This window comes from Phyllostomus discolor, chromosome X, assembly GCF_004126475.2.
Source record: "Phyllostomus discolor isolate MPI-MPIP mPhyDis1 chromosome X, mPhyDis1.pri.v3, whole genome shotgun sequence".
Classification (NCBI taxonomy): domain Eukaryota; kingdom Metazoa; phylum Chordata; class Mammalia; order Chiroptera; family Phyllostomidae; genus Phyllostomus; species Phyllostomus discolor.
Window position 1 is genome coordinate 19,419,685 of NC_050198.1, and position 8,565 is coordinate 19,428,249.

Genomic DNA, 8,565 nt, shown 5'->3' on the forward strand with positions numbered 1-8,565 from the left:
AATGGAGCTGACATGACTAAATATCCACGTTCAAAAGAATGAAGTTGAACCCATCTCTTACATCATATACAAAAAATAACTCAAAATGGAAATGTAAGGGCTACAGCTATTAAACTCTTAGAAGAAAACATGTAGTAAATTCTTGTGACCTTGGATTAAGCAATGGTTTCTTAAATATCATACCAAAATCAAAGCATAAGCAACAAGAGAAAAAAAGTAAATTGGATTTCATCAAAATTTTTTTTTAAAGACTTTTGTGCTTTAAAGGGCACCAATTAAGAAAATAAAAAGACAACACACAGAATGGGAGAAAATATTTACAAATCATATACAGGGGTCAGCAAAAGCAGGTTCATAGTTGTGAATATATGAAACACAGTTTACTATTGATTATTTATTAATTCTTGTATTATTCATTTGTATTACAACTCTAAATTTACTTTTGCCCACTCCTGTATATAAGGAGCTTTTACCTAGAATATATAAAGAATTCTCATAGATTGACAGTAAATACACAAATAACCCAATTAAAATGGGCAAAATATCTGAATAAACATTCCTTCAAAGAATATATACAAATACTCGAAAAGCACATGAAAAATGCTTACTGTCATTAACCATCAGGGAAATGCAAGTTGAAACCATGAGATATCACTTTACACACAATGAAATAGCTATCATCAAAAAGATAGATAACATGTTTTGGTGAGGATATGGAGAAATGAGAACCTTCAAATACTACTACTGGGAAAGTAAAATTGTACAGATACATTGAGCAGTCTCACAGTTCTTCTAAATGTTAAGTATAATTACCACATGACCCAGAAATTCCATTCCTAGATATATACCCAAAAGAAATGAAAATGTATGTCATATAACAAATTATATGCAAATGTTTATATTAGCATTATTCATAGTAGAAAAATATATATATCTGCAATTGAATATCATTTGGCAATAAAAAAAAGTGAGGTACTGATACACAAAACAATATAGATTAGTCTTGAAAACATTATGTTGAGTGAAAAACCAGCCACAAAACACATTATGTATTATTACATTTATATGAAATGTCCACAATACGCTATTCTATAGACAAAAATAGATTTGTTTGCCAAATAGCCTTTGTTGCCAAGGGCTGAGGTCATTGGGAAGAACAGGGAGTGGCTACTAATAAATATGGTGCTTCTTTTGGGGATAATGACAATATTCTAAAATGGATTATGTTGATGATTGCACAGCCATGTGAATATACTAAAAACCATTCAATTATGCACTTTAAATGTGTAAACTGTATGAAATGTGAATTAAATCAAAATACATAAAGCTATATATTCTCCATCAATGTAGAGAGCAGAGAGGATGAGTTAGAAGAGTCTTTTTTTCTGATGAGACACATTGAAAATCTGATCTAGGCAAATGTAAGCAAAATAATGTATCAGATATCTATATATACACATACACACACACACGTGTGTGTGCACATGCGTGCATGTGTGTATGTGTATATGTATATATATTTGGTCCAGCACAAATAACACCCCATTTTTATTACAAAATCATAAGTATCTAATTCTGTAACATAAGAATATCACACTCAAGCACACTATGACATTTTAGGTGAAATATTCAAATTAAAACTATAAATTATTATACCCATATTATTATTCTACCAACCACACTCAACAGGCCTTGCTGGACCTTGTATACTTCTCACCCAAGAATGTTTGGATGTTTATTAATTTTAGAGAGTGAGGAAGGGGGGGGAGAGAGACAGACAGACAGACAGAGACAGAAACAGAGACATTAATTGGTTGCCTCCCGTACACACCCCACCAGGGATCAAACTCCCAACCTAGGTATGTGCCCTGACCAGGGATCAAACCCACAACCTTTTGGTGTGTGGAATGATACTCCAACCAACTGAGTCACACCAGCCAAAGCCAGATTTATATTTTTGAAGAGATAAAAAATGTTTCTCCTTTAAGGTACTGGAAATGAGTCTATACTCCAGTATTTTCCCCTGTACAAAATATTGCATTATTACAGGAAAGAATCTGTGTTCTCCTGATAGTTCGAAGCTGAATTTCATCTTTTAACTCTTTAATTTCTTAATTCTCAAAGGTTTGGTCTGTGATTATTACATTATGCTTGCAATGCTACAGTGGCTGATTCTTTTCTCCTATATCACTATACTTTTGCAAGCCCAGAAATAAATCTAAAATTTCACAGTCATGTTCTTTTCATATGATTATTCAAGTAAAATATGAACTTTCTTGATATTTTGGCAGGAACAAACTTTACAAGTTTCCTTAGTGAAAATTAAGGTCAAAAGTATATGAAATTGAAGTTCAGAGAAGATGAACAAAATCATGCATGCCTGGAATAACTTATGAAGAAACATTAAACAAGAAAGGCTAAATCTGGAAAGCTGGGAATAGCAGATGACTAAGTGGAAGCATAATTATACACAAATATTTGATAGATGTCAAAGGAGAGAGAAATGACACATAGAAGCCAAGAATACAGAGAAATAATTAACAATGTCAGTTTGAATTTTTTTCAAAAAAAGGAAAATCAAAATGACAACTAAAAGGGGAAGCTAGTGGAATAATCTGATATTGAAAAAGTTTGCTAGATCGCAGGGTATCAAAAATGTTTTTCTTGTGTGTCAGTATAAAGGGCCAAAGTTATACTAACAATTCCCTTTAAGCCACAACATTTGAATGCTCTCTATTACTTTAAGAAGCAAAAAAAGGGGGTAATTGAGCAAAGAGATTAGCATTCTACATTGATAATCACTGTTCAGAAATATGTGCTTTGGGAGATGTTAAACAACCACACAGGCTCTTTTTCAATAGCTATAGCTCCTAATGATGACTTCCATAGCCAGAGTAGAATGGATACTTGTAAGATGCTGATTTTTACACAGTAACATAATCTCTTTTATTAGACAGTGCAGTGAGCTCTGGAAGCATTGTTTGGAACACACAATGCTCATTCAGTACATCTCGCTTCATAATTTTAATAATGGATACATGTAATTTCTGCTTCACAGATATCTTTCCTCTTATGGAAAAAGTATATACCACATAACAAAGTGAGAAAACAGAAAACTTTCAAAGGTGTTTGAATATCGGGTATTTTCCTATACTGAGCATTAACTTTAGGCTAATTGCCTTTTTTTATGAAAATGTCACTTTGTTCTAGACCTTAAATGGAGATGGTGTGCCTGTGATTCATACTGTAGAAAATAATAATAATAATAATAATAATAATAATAATAATAATATTATTATAGCAATGATTTCTAGACTAGACCAAGTTCCCATTGAATCATGGTCATTGAATTTTCATTCCTTGGCTTTATACTTTAATTTCCTTGTTTTAAAAAAAGGATTTCATTAATTTTTAGAGAGAGGGGAAGGGAGGGAGAAAGAGAGGGAAAGAAACATCAATGTGTGGTTGCCTCTCTCATGGCCCCCACTGGGGACCTGGCCTGCAAACCAGGCATGTGCCCTGACTGGGAATTGAACTAGTGAACCTTTGATTCACAGCCTGTGCTCAATCCACTGAGCTACACCAGCTAGGGCCATACTTTAACTTATGACACCAATCATAAGTCATCCTAGTTGTACTGATACATTTAATTATATTTTGTCAATTTGCAATCTGAACCTGCCTCTAACATTTACTCAGAAAGGATGTACTTCAAGGCTGAAGTTTGAACAAAAATCTCTAAAATAATTCATATAGAAAAACATATTTTATCTGGCAAAGAACTGATGGCAATTTTATTATAGGGAAATATAGTGATTGTATCTTTAATTGCAGTAGATTGAGGATACAGCACAATGCCTCATATGAAGTGGAAAGTTAACAAATGTATGCTGAATAACTGAATGAAAGCAAAAATTTATTTTAAGAAAATATATAAGTTGAACTCATGGTTGAAGAGTTATATCTAATCTGTAATTTATGTATCAGAGCATTATTGGCTACAAAAAAAGCTGTGTTGCATCAAAATTATAAATACCTAATGTTGTATGCTGAGGATTTTGGTATTTCTTTCATGTATTTTAAAGTAGATGAGAATCATGAATATTTTTTAAATTACTTTATTGTTGTTCAATTACAGTTGTTTGCATTTTCTCCACACCACTCCCCACCACCCCAGCCAAATTTATCATGAATATTATGAAAAACAGAAAAACAGAATGGTATGGATTTTAAGAGAAACGTTTGTTTCAATAATGCGGGTGTCATCTATAATTTTTTAACATTTTTTATTATTGTTCAAGTACACTTTTCTGCCTTATCCCCCCAACCCTCCCCACCACCCCAGTCCTCCCTACCTCCTTCCCCTGTTTCTACCCCCTCTTGTTACAATTTCTAGTAATGAAGATCAGTCATAATGTAATAAAGTATTTGATGGTTTAGAAGTCTTTAGTGACTTTGAGTTGCAGATCCACAAATTGATGTACACAAAGGGAAAAACAAAACAAAGTAAATTACATTTTCTGTTATGACCCAAACAGAATCACAGGGATCAGATTTGGAACACTCTGGAACACCTGAAAACATGGAGGAAAATAAGACAATGGTTTAAAAGACACTGGACATCAGGAAGCAGAGACTAATCCCTGAGAGGTAGGAAATAAATGAGATGAGCCCTATGATTGCTTCACATTACTTGAGTTTCCAGGCCACAGCTCAAAGAGGGAGAACCCAGGCGAAGACCAGCAGTCTCACTAAGTGGAGGAGGTGGAGCTAAAAGACTCTACAGAGCAAGGTGGGTAGAGTTCTCAAGACAGAGGACCAGAGAGGAGAATGACAGAAAGAGAGGGAATTCTAAAATCTTGGACCCCACACTAATTGTTCAGCTGATTACCAATCAGCTTGTGTGTGAGTACATTATCAAAAGCCAGGAAAGAAACAACTTAAATGGATTATAGATCTCAATACCTGATATTCACACAGGGCCTGAGATAGTGAGTTTACAGTTAGCCAGACTATAAAACCTCAAGACTCACAGGACGTTGAATAAATAATTGACATGGAAGGGTCTTGCCTCAGTAGTGGGAAATATGTAACTATGTAACATAACAACATTATTTAGCCACATGATATAACAGGGGACTTCTGTGTTTCTATCAAATCCTTTTTTATTTCCATTTTTTAATTTTTCTATTGTTGTTCAAGTACAGTTGTTTCCATTTCCCCCCCACCACTCCCCGCGCAGCCATCCCCACCTCTCACCTGGAACCTCCTAACCAAGTCAACTAGAAACCTTCCAAGGAGTCTCTCCTGACATATTTAAACAAGTTGTTTCCTGAAAGAAAGCAAAAAAAAAAAAAAAAGAAGTCAAGCAGAAAGTGTTTTCCCAAAGTTCCTGCTCTTCACACAAAGGTATGGAGAGAAGTTTGTGAGTTCTGCAAATGGGTTGATACTTTTGGAGTATCATAATGAAACAGTTTGAAATTGACTACATGTACACACCTACCCATAATATGGGCAAAATAAAGAAAATAACCCAGATCACTTTGGAACTAAACTACAGCAAACAGCTAGATGACATTAAGAAAATAAAAGTCTCTCTACAGGAAGGTAACTGGGAGAAGAAACTCTGGAAACCACCAGATCCTTATAAACTGAAGCAGATGAAGGTAAGATATGGAGCATGGTATCTGGACTCCAAGACCTGGAAAAAGCTAAAAAATGACAAACCTTTGACTGACCCCAAAGTCTTACAGGAAAAGGAATATTGGAGTTATCAAAGGCATCTTGAACCGGACATTACTGATGATCTTTATGGACCAACTGCCTTCAAAGATTTCTTTATAAGCAAGGGCTACAGGATGCCAAGTGTGCTTGAGAAATTCTTTTTCAGGAAGAAATAGACTCATGATTCTGTTAAGGCTCCTACACACTGAGTAATGAAATTCCTCTCAAAAGTATGTGATAGTATATGGGAAGATGATTAGACAATTTTCTTTTTTTTTTTTCAATTTAAGTATATTTTATTGATTACGCTATTACAGTTGTCCCATTTTTTTCTGTCCTTTATTCCCCTCTGCCTTATACACCCCTCCAGCAGCCCTCCTCCTTAGTTCATGTCCATAGGTCTTACATATAAGTTCTTTGACTTCTCCATTTCCTATGCTATTCTTAACCTCCTCCTGTCTATTTTGTAACTACCATTCATGCTTCTTATTCCCTATACATTTCCCTATATAGGAGGAGGTGTGGGGGAATGGGTGATGAGGTGAGGGGAACAAGAAGCACAAATAGGTTGTTACAGAATAGCCATGGGGATGTAAAGTACAGTATAGGAAATGGAATAGCCAAAGAACTTATATGCACGGACCATGGACATGAACACTGGTGAGAAGATTGCCTGAGGGAGTGGGAGGTGCTGGGTGGAGGGGGGCAAAGGAGGAAAATCAGGACAACTATAATAGCATAATCAATAAAATATAATTATAAAAACTTACTGATAACGTTAAACACTTACTGATAACTTTAAACAAAAAGAACCCCATAGGAGAGAACGGAGTTTATTTACATCGTTGAGGAAGCTTTGTGAAAACAAATGAAGTGATTGGTACAATTGTTGCATGGACTATAGACTCTAGATTAGATATTAGTATCACACCCATATTACATTTCCTAAATTTTATCACTTTATTGTGGCTATATAACAGGAAGACTTTGTTCTTAGGAAATGCACGCTGAAGTATTTTAGGGAAAGAAGGGTCTCATTTTCTCAAATGAGGAAGATAAAGGAAACAGAGAGAAATATTAATAGGTGATTCTGGGTGAAAGATAAAAAGGAATTCCTTGCACTATTCTTGAGGATCTTCTATTAATTAGTTTGAAATTATTTCAATAAAACATTTACACATACCAAATGAAGTAATTTTACTTTGATGTACTTAAACACTATATTTGTAGACATAGTATTTAAACATTCCTAAACAAGCTTCTGCTTGAGTTCATCAATATTTTATGTATTTTACCAAGTATGAAATCAATATTCACATAAAGCCTCGCATTTTATAGCATTGTAAATATTACATTGTTATATCAAACTATTTGTAAAAATAAATAAAAGACTTACTTAAAAAATCTTGTTATGTCAGCTACAACATGATATGAATCTCAAAATAACTGTGCAGAATTAAAAAAATTTAGCTTCATTCAATAATGAAATTGTTATCTCCTTTATTAGGATTGCATCAAAGCCCAAACCCAGATTGAAAACTACTTATCAAAAGTATAGGAGAAATGTTAGTTCTGTTGTTTTATCATACCTACCAATTAAATGTTTAAAAATTTTCACTTATTCATAAGAATTCACCGTGAAAGTGTGTTTTCATATCATGTAACACCGGTGAATAACAGGGAGCTTCAACTCCTGAAAATCTAGTGTGCAAAACAGATGTGTGAGTAAAACTACCCAGCAACCTTATATAACCTCACCAATTTATTCAAGTGTAATTAATCTTTGCATTTCATGAATATCAATTTAAAATTCACTCATAAATTTAAAATAAAAGTCAAGCAATGTCTTCACATTTCTAAAATAACAGCTAAATCTGTCTGGGACAGGAAAATTTATAGCAAGAACAATTTGTAGTGCAGATCTAGAGTGCACTTCTGCTTGCATTAATGAAGAAATTCATATGTAAATGAAAGTGTATGTATATAGTATTTCATCTTTATAGGATGGGAGAGATATATGTTTATTTGCAAATTTTCTATTTCAAATGAAGCTTATCTGTGTGTATTGTGTGTCTGGAGAACCAGGTCTTTTCTATGTATTTTTGTAAACTAAGGCCTAAAATTTCTCTCTAACCTAGAGTTTATCATCATAATCAAGTCTATTTTACCACTATATCTTATTTTTTCAATGGTTTCCAAACTAGTCTCTGTTCTCCTTAGGTATATTTTTCTAAAATGCAAATCTGATCAAATTCACAAGCTTGTTAATTCTCCAGGCTCATTTAAATTGCCTACATACAGACACACCTCCCACACACAGACAGTCATACAAACATGCTCCTGCATTCCAGACTCCAGCGAATATGTCCTTTCATACCGCTATGCCTTTGTACACAAAAATTCTCTATTGTTAGGTCTTCTACTCAGGCCATTGCAATCCTGTTTCAATACTCTCTCTTCCAAAGCCAATTTTATGACTGGTTTGATCAAGATCTTATGTTTTTAAACAGGTTGCTTTTTACTAAAGACTTCACTCTAATATCTTAGTGAAGTGAGTCACTAATGCCTGCAGAACCTAGAAAATACCCATACTTATTTCTTCAGACATCAAAGAGGCCAATATTATGTGCTCTGGTTCAGTATTATCTGGTTTCTGTGGCTCTCCATTCAAGCCTTGGGATATGTGCTGCAGCATTAACCTGTACACATTCATTACTCAGGTCCACAAAGTCTGCATCTCCATATTTGGGCTATGTGACCTTGTGTTTCACTGAACACGCCTCCTCCTCTATAAAATAGAAGCCATATCATCAAACTCACATTTTGATGAGAGTGAAAGGA